The 20,320-nt window shown below is 41.7% G+C and overlaps 1 protein-coding gene across 32 annotated transcripts in view; it reads right to left on the minus strand.

The window, feature by feature from the left end:
- Positions 1-20,320, minus strand: part of adgrl2a (adhesion G protein-coupled receptor L2a) — a 153,798-nt gene that overhangs the window by 73,777 nt on the left and 59,701 nt on the right. For 6 of the 32 annotated variants that reach the window (XM_061033695.1, XM_061033678.1, XM_061033682.1 and 3 more), the window contains exon 1: positions 16,397-17,202. The exons of 1 other annotated variant lie outside the window; for it this stretch is intronic. The gene's annotated coding sequence lies outside the window, so the exon portion shown is untranslated. Of the gene's footprint in view, positions 1-10,252; positions 10,432-13,686; positions 14,308-16,396; positions 17,205-20,320 lie in introns of those variants that run through there. 25 more of the 32 variants (XM_061033665.1, XM_061033692.1, XM_061033661.1 and 22 more) reach the window with 16 other exon arrangements.

The following is a 20,320-nucleotide window of genomic DNA, read 5'->3' on the forward strand; positions in this document are numbered from 1 at the left end:
GGGTGTTAGCCTCTGCAACCATGCTTTGTTGTTCCAGGGGTTTGGAGTTCATATGTGAGACTGACAGATGATGAAGAGCATTATGATCAACATGGCTCCCCTCGAAATGCACGAGACACACGATCGAGGCAATTTTCTGTGATTGTTAAGCACAGATTGCTAACATGTCAACAGGCGTCACACTGTTTTGGCTAAATATGAAGTCATTGCAGACAGATGTTTAAGTACTCTGAGAAATGGAGGAGCCACAGGGGCGTGGGCCCAGAGGCTTTAAACATATGTGTGCTTGATTTATCCGCAACACAACACAACGCTTTATAATCGACAACTGGGTGACGAAAATGTGAATTGCAGGAGCTCAGTTGTCCTTAAGGGAAAAAATAAAAGGCTTAGTTACTTGGAGGGAGGGCGCTATTAGAAAGGAGGGGAGGAGGGATGATTGAAAAGGACAGTTTGAAATTTGAATGCGGCGGGGGTCTGAAAACAAGAGGCAGATGTGAGAGAAAAAGACAAAGCTCCTGGTTGTCCCTCTCTGGCTGTTAGAGGGCCACAGGAGAATAGAAGAAGAGTTGGGGCATTCTGGGAGAATGGAAAGGGGGGGGCAGTAAAAAGGGATTGGGCGGGGGAGGGGGGCTCCAGTTACAATAAAAGATTGACAGCTTGCAAGTCTTGCTTGACCCTTGAATTAGCCCCTTTGCTTTCAACAAACCCCAAGAAAGAGTAGGGATGTTAATTGTCATGGAACATCACAGGGATGCAAAGGAAGGGAAATATGGGGCCGGAGATCCACTGAAATGTAAATCAGAGCCAAAAGACCACCACATGTTGAATGGTGGGGGAACACAGTTGGTTTCTATCTGGTTTTCCCAACAGCATCCTCATACATGTATTCATAAATACTATAAGACTCCTCTTATCTCTGTTTCTCTTTCCCACTTTGAGGGAAAAAAGTGAAATACCTGGGGACACGTGGCTCAGTCACAGAACCCTCAGCATCAGCTGTGCCAGAAATCTATTCCCCAAAGGGATTGTGTTCCTGCTTTGACACCGCTGAAGATGTACAATTTGCAAGCATGAATCAGAAAATTCGCACTTCAGAGGGGCGGGGGGGGGATTGGGCTGGCGATCGGATGAGTCTGGAGCCCCCACTGAGTCGGATATGGGGCACGGAGGAATCAGAGGCCGACCCTGCTGCGGCAAAGGGATTGATCGAGAACAGCACCAGGACCAGCGGAACCAACCAAACACTGGTACTGCTCTCGGCCCAAGCGCAGGCCTCGACACGAACAGGAGCTCAGTCAGGGAAATACCAGGTCAAACACGCATGCTGGAACAGGAGAGCTCAGATACTTTAGAAAGAAACTGAGGAGGGGGGATGTTAGAGAAACAAAGGGGGGAGAAGAGGGAAACAAAGCGGAGCCTTTTCCAGTTGAGAGGGTTTTCTGTAAAAGCTGTTATATAACATATTATCAGAACATTACAACCCAAATATGAAAACTTCAATAGTTCCAACCTATATTTGCCGGAGATCTCTGACTGTGACATTTATTTTTTCACATTCCCTACACTGTATTGCATAGTCACTTATCATTTACCCGTATTATCTAACCCATTTCATCATCTGAGAGTACATAGATAAATTGTTTTGGAATCTGCGGATCAAAACGTTTGGATTAAATAAATCATAACCCAGCTCTTACGCGAGCTACATTTCCGGAACAAAATCACAGCAGCATGCAAGAGAGCGAGTCTGAGCGTGTGACGGAAGTGTGGTGCTTGACATGCTCATTGCTCTTAGTGTTTGCACCATTGATCATTTTTATGAGCCACTCAATTAATCGATTAGAGTACTCCCCACTGGTCAGGACATATGGCTACTAAATAAAGCAATCGAGAGCCAAACCCTGGCACACTCCTCCTCATAAATACATTCATGGAGGCACGAATGTAAGCATTGTCAAAACCAAGATACTGACATGGTAAAAAAAAACATAAATATAGATTTCAGGTCTGGTTCTTAATGTGAGAAAAACATGTTTATCAGTTTAAACCCTAATTTGAAAATGTCAACATTTAACAAGTTTATGAGTCTCGCGTGTTCTTTTTCTCCTGTTCCCCCAGGCATTGAGTGCTACCTTGCCCTCTGCCTGAATATATAAGAAATCCATAGCTTCATAATCACTTCAGAAATGCAACCAAAATCCTATTAGCGCTGAAAGATACCTACACCTGTCTGTCCATACGGATTATAGCCCGATGATTTGCCACGGTAACAAGGTTTTAATACAGGTTCCATACATTTTGAGTTGTAATTTTGATGTTTAACTGGGAAGTGAAGTGGATTATCTCAAATGAAATTTCAAAATGTCATTTCCACTTGCTGATAGCACAAAACTATTCCTTTCAGGTCTGTTGAGATAACAATGATTCAGCCCGGACCGTTAAACGGTGTATTTGCCAAATGTTCCTGCGCTTAGGAATTAATAGGCTGACATTAATACAGCAAGATAAATAGGAAGGTCAGGAATGGGAGACCTGCCATTCTATGGGCATCTCATGGCGATAGTACCTGCCAATCAAGTCCAATAAGTCCTTGACACTGTGTGATTCACCTTGGTATACACAGAGCGAATGCAATATGTAGTGTATGTATATACATATATATTCTCCTGTCAAGAAATAGAATCCAATTAGTCTGTGCACATAAAAAACGGTGCATGGTTGGTACTTGGAGCCCATGAGGACACCGCAAAAGAAACGTTTGTTGTCTGATGCAGTTTGTCATGGTTAAATTAGTCAAAACAAAAAAGGGATTAGAGAAACGGAGCCCAGCAGTTGGCCAAGAAAATCTCTCAAACTCATCTTCTCAATTTCCATTCAAAGATCAAACAGTGCAATGTGGCTACTGGCTAGTTCAAGCAAGATGAACAACTGCACATTTACAGCAGCAACACAACTATTGTGCCCGAGTCACTCATGTTGATCGCATGCTAGAAGCTGAATTATGTTGAACAAACAAAGAGTTGAGGTCCGAGATTTGCTCATCAGGGTCACATTCACTGGAAAACAGTTTTGGAGTTCAGCAGCTTGTGTGACTTATTTATTTTCTATGTTCATCCAACACAACATGTTTGTTTACAGGAAAAAAATGTGACCAGGGCATTTTTGGATGCACAAGGCCTGTTTTTTTTTTTAGTCTATGATAATAATGTGCTGTATTTACTCGGATATGCACCGCTAAGCAGCTTTGGTGACCCTCCACTTCTCCCTCCCCCCTTCAAAATGAGCAGTCAAATGGTTAAAAAAAAAGCTCCATCCTTCTATTGAGGATCTCGCCATCAATAATGCACTGTGATCGTGAGGCGTTATTAAACAGGACGATTAATTTTTAAGGCAGCGGGCAGCAACACAAAACACGGGGAAGGTAATGGAGAAGATGAATCGTCAGAGACAGGTTAAAGATGAAAAATAATAAGTAATGTGTTCATGTTTTTACTAATTTAAGAAAGGGAAAAAAGAGAGAAAGTGAGGAAGTATCTTTTGGACTAATGCGAGGGTGTTTTTACTACACCTTACGTGTGATTAAGTACTGCCTTGCCTTACACTCAATGTACAGTCCAGATATTGAGTCATAGCACACTTAGCTCAGTCTATATCTCACTTTTCTAAAAGCTGCAGAATCCTTTTCTTCTTTGTTTGCTTTTTAGAGCTGCATCTTCCCCTTGGTGACTGGTATGTTTAACAATGGCTTAGAGATGGTTTTTACCTGGATTCACCCCATTATTGCTTTTTTCTCTTGGTACACATTTGTCAAGTAAGCTTTAAGGCAGATTCTCTGTCTTGGAATAATTCTAAAATTACACACACAATCCTAAAATGTTCTCAAGCTTGGAAGCTGTGATTGTGTTTCTAGACAGTGGTGGATATTTTGATTTTTTGAAGGGTGCTAATTCTCTCAGATTAGAGGCATTGTGCATAACGTGGCCAGCCACGGCTGTGTCTAATTGAGGCTTTTAACCTTTCTGTGGCTCAGAGGAAGGACAAATAGAGCCAAAATACGGGACGCGGCACAAGCTCAGACAGCACTGAAATAGTAAACAGCACAAAGACTTTACCCTCACAGCAGAAGCAATACTAAACAAATTACTTCAGCAGTGGAGTGAATCTGCCGTAGCCTGCTTTAACCTTACATATGTCTATTCTAGTGCTGCCATTTCTACTTTCAATCTTTAAGATGGCATGAATGCCTTTGTCAGATAGAGGAAGCGGCGTGTGTCAACCTTAAACAAGGTATAGCGCTGCAATTCGCCAGGAAGCTCAGACAAAAGACGTGGGTGGGTGTAGTCTTTGCTGAATGCAATCACTTGTCAGCCCTAAATCTTCACTCAGTACTGCCCTGACAGGTAATAGTGCTTGTTAAACCTGATGAAGGTATATTGGAGGGTTCTTTCTATCCTCTTCAAAGACACAGAAAATGTCTAAAAGGCATTTAGCTGCTGCTCAGAAATGACTCTTTTACACGCTCTGCCACACAAACATAAAAAATTCCTGAAAAATAAACAAAAAGGCAATGAAAACCATATGTATAAAGCAACATGACAAGCTGGGGAAACTGGAGTTGCTTTGAATGTTCTGGCTGCATCATTAGATTTCCCTCGTGCAGTTTCAGTGTCACTCCTCCTTGCCCTCTGCCCACTTTCAGCGCTGAAAGAGAGAGGACAGTTTTGGGGCTGAGCCTTCATTAGCATAACATCAGCACTGTGTGGGGGATTGTGATGCAAACAAGCTCAGATTGGCTCATTTCAAACCCCTCTTTTAATAAGTAAGGTGCTGGAGGATCTCACTCCTGCCTGGGCACTGTACAATGGATCAAATTCTTTGAGACTAAAGAGAGAGGGAAAGGAGATTTTCTCAACGTGGGAGAAGTTTCATCTCCAATTTCAATCGGAGACAAATTTGTCCAAATCTAAGCACTGAAGGTTCTGAAATAATATGTTTGTCATGGTGAAAAAAAACATGTCTTTTCAGGAAAAATGCTTGCTTCCAACTGACCATGATTCAGCCTTGACATTTTTTTTTAAATTATGTAAATAGGCCTGTGGCTTATGTTATCGTCCCCTGCCACCCACAGCAGGACAGCAGATACAGCAATCACTGCTTCTGCACCTTGTGTATGTTTAATATGTGTTTGCTCTTTTGTGATAAAAAAAGGAGGAAGGAAACAAACACGGTGGTCTTTTCTTTTCTTTTTGCTGGTTTTTCACCCCTGGACTAAAGTCAGGGAATCTTAAGACATAAGGAGAGAGAGAGAGCGAGAGAGAGAGAGAGAGAGAGAGAGAGAGAGAGACTGTCAAGCATACTGCGATAAAACATTCACCAGGAAATTATCTCTCTGTCATAAGGTCCTCCTGTTTTGAATACCAAAGGGATTCAAATTCCCAAACAAACTAGGAAAAGGTTGGCCAATTCCGCACACCGCCAAACGATAGTGGATTGCGGCGCAGGTCGCAACTTTAAACTGCCGTGCAGGAGGTTGTGTGAAGCACAGATCCTAATCTCTGTATCTCTGCATAGGTAATCCACTGAAGTGTAATTGCTACAGCTCTAAATCATACAAAATAATGACAAGAGAATGGAACTCACTATGAATATGAAGCGAGTGTGATAACAGAGTCCCATGTGTGGAGGGGAGGTTACACTTGGACGAGGGCTCTTGCAAGGGAGGAAAACTGTCCTGTGAGTGACGATGAACGCCTCTGTGAGGTGGTTCCTGACGGACAGAGCAGCGCTCCCAGGCCACAAGGTGCACTGTGAAATATTGTTTTTTTACTCATCTAAAATAGTGTATAAATAAATGTATGGATGAAGTTGAATCTGTTTTAACCTGCTTTATTAAAGAATAAGTGAGAATCTCTGGTTGTGAATACGCTCCAGTGATGTGATCGTAATTGAAACAACATAAAATAGACAAATGAGAACCAGGTGAACTTACGGATAAATTTCCATTTTGTACAATTGATGTAGTTTTTAAACTAAAGTGTAAACTGCTGCCTAAGGTGAAAGACATTTCCTTTAATTCATAAATACAGTTAGAGTTTCACTTTTACGCTTTTTGCTTCCCACTGTTGCCGCGTGAGTATTTTTTCAAAATCACTTCATGCAAAATAAATAAAGCAATTAGGCAAGAGAAGACTTTTTGATATTTACGCTTCGACCTGAAGATTCCTGAAAAGCTGATCAACTTGACCTAAGTTCTGTGTTTGACATCTACATTAATATATGACTAAAAACTGAAACCAAAAATAATATCATCAATGTCTTGATTTGTACTCCATAGGGATGACAAAAAGCAAGTGACTAAATGAAAAGAAAGCATGTGAATTATTTTTCAAAAGCAGTGACACTGTAACTTCAGAGGAGAAACTCTGGTCTAGCTAATAAATATTCAGCCCCGTCTTGTGAATATTTCCATCTCTGGCATCCTTCTATGTTTTTATACACCAAAATATCCACAGCATCAATTAGCACTTTAGTTTGGGGGCAATCCCTGCATGCTCCAGTTGTATGAATCGTGTTAGAAAAGCTTCATTACACTTTTCTGCCTTGGTGCGAAATGTTAACTCCTGTTAAAGTTTAAATACTAAGTATGCAGTTGAGTCTTGTGGCAGTGACTCTGGAATATTTTTTCACTGTCTCCTGGTAATATCTGCACAGCCCTCCCTCTGCTACACTGCTTCCATTATGCACCGGAGCTCATGAGCCTTTTCAGGTGATAGAATAAAAGATCCCTTTTTTTTTTAGCCCTCGCAGTAAAGTGAGTAGGCGTTGCGGTGTCTGCTACATTTGCCCTCTCTTGCTGATTGTTAGACTCGGCTTCAGTTTCTGGTTTCTACATTTAAACGCTAGCGTTTACTGGAGCACATTTTCCAGGGGTCCATCATCAATACAACATACTGCCTCACCTCTGCGTTAGATAGATGTTGTCATGCAAAACATGAAAAACTTTTGCATCCTTTAGGCAGGTCTCGGCCTCTTCAACTCCAGCGCCTCGCATACCCGCTGGCCTGCTGGACCTATTTTTGATGGTAATGGCTGCAGGCGCCGCATCCTGTCGGCTCACTCCACACTCACTAGTAATCAGCTCGGGTTGATGAATGACGGAAGTGCCACTGGCTCCACTGCAATGACAAAAATGCGCCTGTTTCTGCCCCCCTCTTTCACTGTCCTCCTTACACTTCCTTTTTTTCCCCCTTTCCGTCAACTACTACAGAATAGCACTCATCACATCGGTTAAGCTGCTAATGCTGAAGCTAAAAAAGAGACGTGTTGCCTGATACAGATGCTGCACTTGAGTTTCTGTACAGCGCAGCGCTTTTTGTCTGGCCATCATTACACCTCAGTGCATTAAGCCAAACATATATGTTCTCAGGAATCATCCAATGATTACAATTAATTAAGTGCACAAAGAAAGATATACTGTGGGTTCGGATGAAAGAAATTCTTTGGGCATGGGCTTAATTACGGTACTCAAAGAACAGCAGCGGCTTGAGAAAAAATCTCAAGTTTTATAGACTAGTTTTATGTAGTTGCAGTCAGCTGTGTAAAACAGTCTGTAAAACCTGACTTTTTTTAATAGAACTTCTATCTTCATGTGAAAACGTCGACCTCTCAATAGGTTACGTGAAGGTCAACAATGTAGCGGGCGTGAATCGAAAGACAGTTTAGGTTTGAAAAATTTGTTTAAAATTGAAAAAGTGCGGAGATAAAACGCCTGATACTGTGTTGTACAAATTAGCTATGTATTCTATGTATCTATCAATTCAATTCACGTAACTTTATTTATCCGTTAGGAACTTCAGTTGTGTGAAAAAGCATCAGTGCGCACACAGCTCACGTGAATGACAGGACAGCACAAAAAATGAACCAAACACACACATATCAACATCCAAAGTGCAATCAAAGAGCACTGAGCGAGTGAAGCTTTTAAGGTTTTTAAATCATCAACCGAAAACAAATCGAAATCAATTAAATTAACTAAAGAAAACGTGTTAAATCGTCACATAGGACGACTGTGCAATGAGGTTTCTTATATTTGTTACCATCTCTTCCCTGTAATAATGTCAATTCAATCAGCGACCTTTGATGTTAGCCCTTAACGACGCGAGCCTTTACAACCGTCATGTCATGTAGTGGCTTCAACTGTTTATTCTTGCGTCTCCATATCTATGCATCTCACCTCCATCAATAACATGCCAGGTGTGAAGTAGAAGGTGCAGTTCTCACACTCATCTTAATTACTAAAACCAGTTTTCAAAGGGACCTGGATAGCTGAATTAGACAAACAGGGCGGTCTAATGGATAAAGCAGTCAGGGTATGTGTGATTTATAGCAGGATTCACACCAGCAGAGCCGCCTCACACCTCATTTAAAAGCTGCATGATTAATTATAAGGGCAGCCTGTATATGTGTTTTTCCTGTGCCAATGCCAAGAAGACCAAATCAGAGATGTCAATATTAAGCATTCCAATTTTCATTACAAGTGCATTAATAATTTCATGTTTCATGTCCACACACACACATGGGTGCACACACACATTGAGAAGCTGAAGTTATGAGCAGTATTTAAGATGCTCATTACCTAACCCCCCGGCAGAGGAGGAGGAGGAGTTGGATGGAGCAGGCAGCAGTGGATGCCAGGCCTGGCACAGCTGTACAAGCAAAGCTGTAAAGAGACGTCATCGGCCTCTGTCGCTCAATCTTCCCCTGTGTTAATCCCACACTATCTGCATTCATGTCAGCCCTGCTCCTCATGTCCGTAGATTGCTTTCACACTCCTAAGTTCAATTTGGCAGGAAAGTGGACATGTTGCATCACTTCTCCTGGCCGATAAATCCTCTCGGCATTGTTCCCTCTTTGAATAATCTTTTTTTTTTTTCTGAGACAGCATGATGATCCAATCCAAGTCATTTTCTGCAAGATATTTCTTGCTTCTTGTCTGCTCTTTCAGGTATTCACTGAAGCAAGTAAGATGTTATAAAAAAAAAAAATGGAGGTTTGGTATTAGATGCTAAATCGGAGCTGTGTGACTTTTAGCAGCAGCGTAGCAAATATGAGTACATATGAGATTTAAAAGCCTTTAATGCCTCTGAATCTCTTCTTAGCTGATCAGATCATCTTCTAAATGGCCTCAATACACAAGCAGGGCCGTGTGCACACAAGAGTCAGCTTCATTCATCTCTATTCATCATTTACAGTATTAGGGAGAGACTACATGCTGTCTTTGCAAACCCCACTCTATAACTGTAGCTGGTCAAAAGCACTCCGGTCAGGTTTTAGTGAAACCCCACAACATTTTACAGGCAGGACTTTCTTTCCCAAGCTCCTAAGCAAACAAATCCTGGCCCTCAGGGCAGAGTTTTTATTTTAACATCTCTTTTTGAGACTGACATTTTTTGTCCTCTGTTTTCAAATGTTTTCCCGAGAAGCTCCTCTCCGGTTGACCCAGGCAGAGCATGTCGCCTCTGGCTTGTCATGGAGAGAAGAGTGATGCGGTTCTGAGGGCAACAGAGAGAGGGAGGCTCTGTCTTGAGACAGCAGCAGGTGCAGCTGTGACAGTTGCCGTGTTGTTGCTAGCTCTGCACTGTAGCCGAGATGAGGTTCACAGATGTAGCCACTCAGTGCGCTGGTTTATTGGCTGCCTGAAACAATGCATCTCTGTCAAGAACAACTCCTCCTAAGGCCATTTCAGTCTAAGAGTGCTCTGTATGAAACAAGGCGGAGAAAAACCTCGTTTTGACACACAAGGTCAACTCTGCTTCACAGCAACACAATCAAAGCTTCCCCTGCTTTGCCAAGAAACAAAACACCATCCAACCTGAAGCAATCACAATGAAATGTAGTAGTTTGAGCCAAATTTTCATGTCAAGTGGTTGGTCTATCTAAGGCAATAAAAAATTTAAAAAAAGGAAAAAATAAAAAATATAAATTATGCACAAACATATTTTTTAATTCATGTAAAAGCACACATTTCTGTGCACACTATTGCTACAAGCGTTGTCATTTATGGTTAATTATTACCAAGCCGTCATCCTGCGCATGCTTCTCAAGCACCACCCGAGGATGCACTTTACCCCAAGGTGCATCTTGACGACATGCATCACATTCACGCAACACTCTCAATAAAACACACCTACAGTAAATTATTATTGGCACCCGTTTTGCAGCAAATCTTTCTTTAGAGAAGAAAGCAAACCTGATTCCTTTCTTCACTTCAGACCCTCAAAGCAGTTGTCAAAGTCCAATCCAAGGTAGTGTTTTGTTGAATCTCAGAGTGGTGGAGATCTGAGATAATATGACTATTGTTTTCCTGTAAAGCACCCAGTCTCTGCTTGTTCAATTACTGGAAGGAGCCTCAACGAGGGCGGTTAAATCATTTGCAGAGACATTATCTACGCAGAGGGAGAAAGACAGAGAAAGAGAGAGACGGGGGGAGGGATGGAGGGAGGGAGGGAGGAGAGCAGACATAGGGGCCAAACTTTAGTCTGCAGAGGAAACAGAAACATTTTTTTGTGGACCACACATGGAGGGTGGAGCGAGGATAAAAGCAGCAGGACTCATGATTCACTGCAGGAAATTAATAGACTAATACGGTTCTCTCTGTTTCAACGCCAAAAACCACACAATCAGATCAAATTGTTTTCATTACAGGTGATGATGGATATCTATGCAGATTATAAAAATGTACTACATTTACGAGCGAGCCACCACAAACTCCATTCTTCCTCACACATACGGCTCCGCCAAACAAAAGCAAGTCACAGGCGCTCATCTGTCAGCGTGAGCAATCATTAAGAGATAATTTGATTGTTTTTCAAACTCGCCTGTGTTTGATGTCTCTGGCACGGTAGCAATTGAGCAGACAATTATTTTGTTGATTAGCTTAGTTTTTAGCAACTTCCCATGCCTGTGATATTCCTCTGAAACTCCCAGACCAGACGCTCAACTCCATCTGACTTGGCAACTATATTACAAGAACAAAGCCTTCACACTTCCCAACTAAATACTGTAAAATAAAAAGTCTTTTATCTGAGCCTCAGACTCTCCAAACCAACCAGATATAAAAGGCAATGTGCAGGCGATGCATAACCTTAAAAAAAGTGAGCAGAAGCATGAGACGGAATATGTATCTGGCAGGGTTTCAACTGCAAATTAGTCAGCACCCAGTGTTTTGGAGTACATTTACTTGCATGGCTCGTATTTTTTTTTCACAGTTTGATTTTACTGTTTGGTGTATTTGATCCATCCAAAAATCAGCATTTCTTTGAAAACTGCATCTAAACAAGAATACCTCAATCTAGGTGAGCATGCAATGCTGTTTTTTTTCTTCCCTTAAATGAAAGCGCTCTCAATATATCACATGAACACTGATTTAAAAAAAAGTACTACTTAAAAACATCTTTTCCCAAATCATAACACACTCTTGGTTCCATTTTCTCCCATTGAAAGACATACTTTTTTTTCTTTTATAGCTTTAGTGTGATGTTGCTACGTCTTGCTGATGCTATCTCACGCTCTTTGAAATTTCGCATCCAGTTATTTGGCAGATTATTACACCAAAGACCAAAAAGTATTTAATCCAACATAAACGATATGTAGATCATTTCCCAGCTACATCTAAAGGAGGAAAAATAAATAAATAAAAAACACTCAGAAGTGAAAAAAAAAAAAACATTCTAATGTTAAACTCTTCTTACTAAACTCCCACTTTGCTGGAATAATTTCACTCTAAATACACCGAAGAACACTCACAGCCACACATGAAATTACTTAAGTAAAAAAAGGGGAAAAGTATACTGGGTAACTTACACTTGCAGGGAGTCAAGGACAGCAGCAGCCTATATGGAGGAAATATATTGCTCTGGTGTGTTTACCCTCAACATCCCTAAATAACAGCCCTGTCTTGTTGGAAAAGGGGCTTTTAAGCATGGATGTGCTCCGCTCTCCTTTAATCCAGCCGAGACATTACTCCTTCCCCTGGCAGACGTCCGCAGATCCCCCCTCTCTCCCAGCCAGGCCCTGCTCTCGGCTGCTATGGCAGAGCCGCAATAACTGCTGTTTGCTCAGAGCCTCGCCTCCCAGGTTCTCCTCTGTCACACACAAATGGAATATTCTCCCAAATAGCGTTGCAGCTGTGCACAGATAAGGACGAGTCCTGTTCACAAAGCCCACAGAATGGGTCAGCGCGTGTGTGTGTGTGTCTGTGTGTGTGTGTGTGTGTGTGTGTGTGTGTGTGTGTGTGTGTGAGAGACACAAAAAAATAAAAAAAAGTAGATAAAATGTAATTGTGAATATATTTTTGACATCTTTTAATAATTATAAATATGTTTATTAATTTTTTTGTATGCTTTAAAATTGTACAGATGTTAGAAAGTAAGGCTCAGTGTTAATGATAATCAGTGAAACAACATTATGTTTCAAAAGAAGTTGTTTTCACAAAACGCTTTTTGCAGGTATTTCTTTTATTTGCTTTGGGCGTGCCCTAAACACACACTGCTAATAACGCACTGCACATCCTATCTGAAACACACCCTGTGTTTGCAGAAGCTGTACGATCAGAAACCAGGCCAATACGTTACAACCAATCGTTTTATGACCAGAGGACAGTTTTTATGACCCACTTTTGCACTTTGCACTTCCCTTTTCTTCTAAACACCTTTCAGAGAAGCACAGAATGACAAAGAGATGCCAAATACTCTCAGGGAGGCTGCCATTTAACCAGAGAGCTATGGCTAATATCCACGCTGTTCTCGTGGACAAGAGTCTGAATTGACCCTCGCTTTTTCACCGCCTATGTCCTTGCTGTGTAATGCTCTGCTAGGAAATTATTTAGGCAAGCAGAAAGTTTCACCTGCCATTTCAGGGACACCAAATCCCACGCTGCACCAGAGGCCTTTGGCAAGTGGAAACAAATGTTTCACAAAATGGCAGGGAAGGGAGCACGCTGGCGCACAGTATTTTACTGATTGCCAATCGTAAAATAAAATCAGTCATGAAAGGGGAGGTTTTTTGGCCCTCCAAAGGCCTGTACGTTACATCAAATTTGCCCTAGCTTTCTTTTACAGCCTTGTTTCTTCCCTTTAATGGGCAGCAGTTATCCGCACAGTATGGCTCCATGTAGGTGGTTTAGCAACAGAAAAGATTGCATCTGCAAACACAAACCCACAGTTTACACGCCAAATAAATACAGGCATGTAAATCTTGATGCTTTAACTCTCTTCTGACGCGTTCACAACCTCTATCATTTGCACGATAATGCTATGGAACAGCTAACACGTCCTTTTCTAAGAACCGCAACTTGAAATGGGTGCTTGTTCCTCACACACTGTTTGGCAACAAAGACGATGCTCGGGAGAAGAAGAAAAAAAAAAAGAGATGAGCTTGAACGCTCAACCAGAAGAAAAGAACTACATCCCCACAGTGCAACGTTAGCACACACAATCCATTCAGCCACAATGCAACCTTTAAATCAATCATATGGACTCGCCAATTGCTGCTGTGACAAAGACAACAGGCTGATCTCCACACTTTAAAGAGAGAGAGAGAGTGCGACACAAAAACAAAGTGAGGAAATGTTGCCATTGCTCAATGTGTGAGCGCTAGCATTGAATTAAATCAATAACAAATTACCTTAATAAAGCTGGAGTGGAAGTGCCTGGCTTGTTGTGAGAATTTTAAAATGTGGAGAGGCTATGAAAGCTGCGTTATGATCTGTTTAATGCACCAGGCAGACGAACCTCAGCTGCTGTTTCTAGAGAGGGGGGAACACACGGCAGCAGAATATGAAGCAACAGTCTGTAATGTCAAAAATTTGGATGCGTTCACACCCACTCACACCGATCACAATCACTGAGACCTAAGAGTAGCGTTTGCTTTAAGAGTGCAATATAAAAGAGTTGGGAATAGAGTGATACGTAGCACACTGTCTGCCCCAAAACACATACAGAAGTGTGCTGGGCTGTATCGATCTGAACACACCAGCAAAGAGGGGTAATCTGGAGCCCTGGTTGATCAAGAGCAGCTGCAGTTCTTTGAAACGGGACGCACTTCCACTGAAACAAGAATATAGACTGAAAAAAGGGACTTTGGCACGCTGGATTTAACAGTGAGATGCCCATAATGGCATGCTCCAGGTAGATATGTCAAGCATTGAGCTTCATCGACTTTCATCCGCATATGCAAGTAGTTTTATAATTTACACTGACAATTAATACACTGGGTTGTTAAACTGAATCAATATTTCTAAAATATTGCCCTCCATTTTTTATAATTAAAAAAGCAACGCTGCATCATGTGTGTTTAAGTCTTTTTAATCGTTTGCTACTTTGCGACTAAAATCCAAGTGATTTTCACCACCACACAACTTTGCTTGTCACTGTATAATTACTTTATTGTGTGAAAGCTTTGACACCATCTTACATCCAAGCGCACAAAAAAAAATACAAGCGAGATTATGTTAGACACAAGATGTCATACGGACCTACTTACAGGAACGAGAGGAGATACACAAGTCTTTCAGTTTTAGCAGCTCACACACTCACTCTGAAGCCTTTAAGGCTCAGCCAAAGCCAGTGGCAGAAAATACGACTCCTTCCATTGTGGAAGGGCTCTGGACACTTTGATATGCTAATATGTTCCTCCCAAACAGCTGGAATTTGCACTTGCATTAATTCAAGCATTTTTTTTTTTACGCACAAACACGTGAAAAATAGAGTCCTCCAATAGAGAGGGCTGGATTGAGACGTGTATCCTGAAGAGAGATAAAGCATGCAGAAAGCTTATTTCTCATATATTCCTAAAAAACTCCACACTTGTTCACAAATAGACCGCCTTTGTATTTAGCTGAATGTCACTTTGTTTTGGTAGGCGAGGGAGATAAACCCACTTCATCCTGCAAACACTTTGGTTTATTCTTTTGTTTTCCTTATCTCACTTATATAAAGCCTTAGAAGAAGACGACGACTGTGCCTATTCAATCAGGATTGTTGCATTAGATCATTTGGGAACATATTCGATTAAAAAAAACAAAACTGAACACTTCTGCCATTTAAAGAGTGCATTGCTGTCACAGACAGTACAGATGCATGTGTTGAAGAACAAACACAGAAATGAGACACGTTCATAGACTCCAGACAGGAATTTGTAGCTCACTCTCTTTAAAAACCAGACACACAAGCTAAAAAAAAAAAAAGGGAAAAAAAAAAAAGCTGAGGGCATGTGGAGGCTGGAGCTAAATTTATCCCAATCCACTGATCGATCACTGGAGATAACTGCTGTGCTCCAGGCTGCCGTGCATCACCGGCTGGCTGGCCGCTGTGTGTGTTTCTCGGGCCGGGCGATAAGCACACACCGCACCGCGTGTGCGCCTCTGTTGCCTACTTTAACACATGGTTGACAAGACGCTTTTTGAATCGGTAGGCCTAAATAATAAATGTGCAGTAAGAGGATCTAATTTTACTGCCACTCTGCGCCGACTGGCTTTGAGTTAAGTCTAGGCAGCCAAACCGTCCTCTTTTCTGCGTGTTTTATATTTATCCCTCGCTTTGATTGATTTCCATGACTTTCTCCCTGTGCTTGTAGCCTCTTGCATCATTATAAACTCTGTCTCTCTTCGGACAAGAGTAATTAATACATGGGTAGGCGAGACTGGACTGTTTTGTCCTTTCTTTTCTTTCTTCGGACAAATAGTCTAGCCCCAATTATAATGGATTAGCCTGTGAATGCTCTCAAGAATCACGCCGACATCGTTTCTCAGGTCACAGCTCCCCAGCATAAATCCCCTATTCAACAAGACCGTCAGTGGATTTAAAGAAAAGAAGAAGAAGAAAAAAGCCTTGGTGACCAGCACCACCAACTTAACTACAACTTTGAGGACATACATTCCAATTAAATGCTGCTGTAAAGCCAACATGTTCTGGTTCACATATAGTCTACACACACGCTGCCTCCCCCTCCACTTTTTTAATAGTTTCCATTCAAGGCAAAGTCTGCAGCCGAACAAATCAATCACATCTGGTTATGTTTTGATTGATCCTTTTTTCAATTCAGCAAACAACAAAAGACTAATGCTGTTTTTAGAGTTTATAGTACTTTATAGTAGAATTATAGTTGTTTGTTGAACTACATTTGACATTTACCCCCTTTTCAAAGTAGCTTAGGTACAAAGCAAGTCTTGACTTCTCCCATTGTGTTATTTAGGCTAAATGAGTCCCGGTACCAAATCTGAAGTAATCTAGCAAAGACATAAAAGTTACTCCACCAACTTGTCAAAATAAGCTGCTGCTTAGCCTTCCGATTTATTCAGTGTGACCACACGGTATATAAAAAAAATACATCTTACCTTTCTCGAAGCAGTGAAGCCAAACAGGCTCAAATGAAGTCAACAGGGATGAGAGTTGAATAATAAATTATAATTTTAAAAAAATGTCAGATTGTGGAAAGACAGTCCTCTGCAGCAAAGAGTCTGCAGGTCTGAGGCATGCTCCCTTTTCTCTGGGACAGACACGGTGATGCTGGCTACCAGGCGGCAGGTCCCCCTCTCATCCCGTACATCCCGCTCCTGCACCGGACACCGCACGCTTCCATGACCAACAATGTGTTGCTTTAGTCAGTCCTGACTCATCTGTTTAGGGCTCTCACTCCCGGAGCAACAGCAGAAGCGGCGGCGACGGCGGCGACAACAAAACACACACGAAGCAGAAGAAGAAGAAGAGGAGAGAAGCGGTGCTCAGGGACCCAGGAACCGCTGAGTGTGTGACACACACACACACACACACACACACTCAGGGACAGACAGAGAAACAGAGTGTGGGGCTTTCAATGTCTGCTAAAAAAAAAAGTGAGGGAGAATTCAGAGCTGTCTCCGCTGGCGACTTCTCTCCTGGCTCCTTGTGAGTGAGACAGTGAAGTGGACTTTTAGTGGGTAGTGAAGTTTCAGCGGTCGCGCGTGGAGAAGATCCCGCTCATAGTGTTGTTGAGACAGTTGGAGGAAGCGGCGCGAGCGGGGCTTCCAGTAAACAGCGCCAGTGCAGAGAGAGCACGAGCTGCCGTCTGCACGAGCTGTCTGAGCTGTGAAAGGTGGGCTCCGGTAAAACCTGGCATGGATTCCGGATCCGCGCTGACTCGGAGTCTGTAGATTAATCTGACTTATTATCATTCCCGGAAGTAACCACTCAGTTTTTTTTTACTTATCTAGCGGAAATTCATCTGCGTCACTCAGAAAGAAAGGACTTTATCGATAAACGCCCCCTCATTTTTGGCCCTTTTATTTTTTTTATTTTTTTCATAGCTCGCACTGTCTTCCTTTTGGGCATAAGAGGCCCATGCTCTGTCACAGTAGGCAGTCCAGCCTATTCAACCAATGAAAGAGGACTTATTCTACTGTAATTCTAGCAAACATCAAAGTGAACACGGAAGCACAGACTTCTCCCGACTCCCTCTTTCAATCCAACTGGCCTCACAGGAGGATAACACAGTGGCCTGGGCAGGAGTGGTCAAGCTGCTGCAGCGGAGCCAAGTGTGTGTGCTGCCAAAAAAAAAGAGAGAATCTCTCCTCAATTGTGTTTTTTTTTCTTTCTTTCTTTCCTCGAACACTTCTTTTACATGATTCATGACATCATTCTGCAGAAGGGGTCATTTTTATTTTACAGGCTGCTGTGGCTGTGACCTCTGTACTCTAATGTGCGCTGCATGCTAAGTTGGTGATCCACAGTTTGTTCTCATTGGGAAATTTCGGTTAGGCCTGCTGTAAAGTCTGTGAGATATTTCAACATGATGCACCTATTGAAAAGAGCTGAATGATAAGACACATTTTTAGCTTTTATTAATAAGACATCACAAAAAAATACTCTTTTTTTTGCTATAAGTTTGATGTCTTAATTTTCAGTGCAGCGGCTGTTTTTCATTCCTTTATCACATCCTATATCTTTGAAACTAGAACATCTGATAATATAATAAGCCTGCTAGTCACAACTGTTTCATGTTTATTCCTGCATTTGGTGAAGACTCGGAGCATGTTATGATCCGGCCGAGGAATTTGGTCCAGAAACATTATCAGGCAGGACGTGGGTACACACCTGGCTTCAATAAAAACTGTCTTTCACCCACTGAGGGGAAATGTGAAGTTGAGTCATGCTTGCCAGGTGAAGGTGAACGCAGCAGAGGGGCAGACTTATGTTTTGATAAGCATAATTTTACATAATAATACAGCCCTCTTTTTTTTTTTTGCAAGGGACAAAGAAGAGAAAACAGATGTAATAAAAGGTCACCCAGTGGCAGGCGTCCATATCTGGAGAAATGTTTATTTATAAGCCCAGACCGAAAACACGTGTGGTGTCTCTATGGCTGCAGTGTTGAACAGCTGAAACTGCCATTTTGCTGAAATTCATTTGAATCTGTTTCCCTCGGATTGTCAACAGAGGGCATTAGACTTATTTTGTCAATTCTTGTGAATGAGTATAATTTACTGAACTGTTACAATTCACAACCAGACAGAATTCAAAGACGTGAAGGCACAGATTTCAGTTTGAATTACCCATTGATTAATGATATTTTGCTAATTATAGACTGCCTGGTGCGTGTGTGTGTGTGTGTGTGTGTGTGTGTGTGTGTGTGTGTGTGTGTGTGTGTGTGTGTGTGTGTGTGTGTGTGGCCAGTTGCAGCGGTTGCACATAAACTATTTATATGCAAGTGTTCATGAAATTCATGTGTTACAAATGCAAAAAAAAAATTGCGTGTAATCATTCATCAACTGGTGCAACCTAAATACTGTTTTTATCTGCAAAACATTCAGAAAATAAACCTTTTATATATATATATATGTATATATATTCAACCAACCAAAAATCCTTGTGTCTCTTTGCAGCATAGTTAAGATGTAACTGCAGAGTGTCCTGTTTTCATTTCAGTTGAAAATGATGGCAGATGCTTTGGACGGACCTCAGTCATCCATGGTGAGAGCAAACATGTCCTCCCCTATTTCCCATGTGGCTCCGAGCCTGCCTCTTAACCTTCAATTGTTAACCCAACAATGCTTATTGGTTCCTTCCCAAAATATTTGCACATGATTGACATTTCGGGCACACATGACCAGTCACAGGACCACTGCTGCCGACCCCAACAAATCAGGCTTCTTTTAGTGCTGATGGACAAAGATTTGGAACGGGTTACATGCTTCAGAGCACAATTAACAAAGCCACGTCCAAGCTCGATCACTTAATCATTTGTTCATTAAGTGTTTTTGACCGTTTTTGTTTTGTTTTCTTCTCTTATTCAATGGAAAGCTTGACACAGATGTACCTTAACGCAATTTACTGGTGTTAAACACTTGTCTTAATGGATGTGACTGAAATAAATTAAATTAAAACATGCTTCTATAATTTTAACTAAATTGTCTGTGCAAAGTGCAGATAAAGGGATACTTTTTGTGTGTTCCCCCTGTCATATCTCTCCAGGCAAAAGTTCAAAGTGTAGCTCCAAGTACACGAACTGGAAACTAGGTACGTCTCTGTCCCTCGCTACGTTTGCATGAAATCCTGCAGCTTGATCTGTTCCCAAACCGAGTGAAACTCCTCCACATCACAACCACTCTCCGTATTCTCTCATCAATTTTGTCAAGCTGGCTTTAGTGGTCTCCTTGGATATCAAACTCTCGGAGTAGACTCATAATCAAAGAAGGCCTCTCTACACAGCGGAGACTTGGTTAATATTTATGTAGCCATGGGCGACCATGCAGCTTGGAGTTTTGACCTCACTTGTGCTGCACCTCGAGGAGCAGCCCTGATTCTGCACTGGTTGAACCAGGAAGAGCGTATTTAGGCAAATAGCAGCTCTTGTGTAGGCTTCTTTGAATACACTGGTTGCACTAAAATGTTAATATTGTATGTTCAAAGACTTAGAAAGCTTCTCTGTAAATTGTGTATGAGGGTGTTGTATTTTAACCTGCTGGTCATGATGGAATAAATATTATTCAAAGCTTTTACTGAAACGTGTTTCTTAAGCCTTGCTTGTTTTTCTGGATTTAGACATGAAAAGGCGGCTGACTGCTTTAGTCAATTGGAGTCATTAATGGAGACTTTTATTTATACATCAATGAGTTCTATTACACGTCTTTTACAAGTTGTATCTGAAGATGGCTATAAATGGTGGCCAGTCTTTTTTGAACATTTACAATGCAACCATTACAAGGTAAATGTGTATCTGAAAGTAGACAGAGTACAGATGGATAGAGACAATTTGATGCTCCTGCTTTGCCGTTGTTGTTAAT

This window comes from Labrus mixtus, chromosome 3, assembly GCF_963584025.1.
Source record: "Labrus mixtus chromosome 3, fLabMix1.1, whole genome shotgun sequence".
NCBI lineage: Eukaryota > Metazoa > Chordata > Actinopteri > Labriformes > Labridae > Labrus > Labrus mixtus.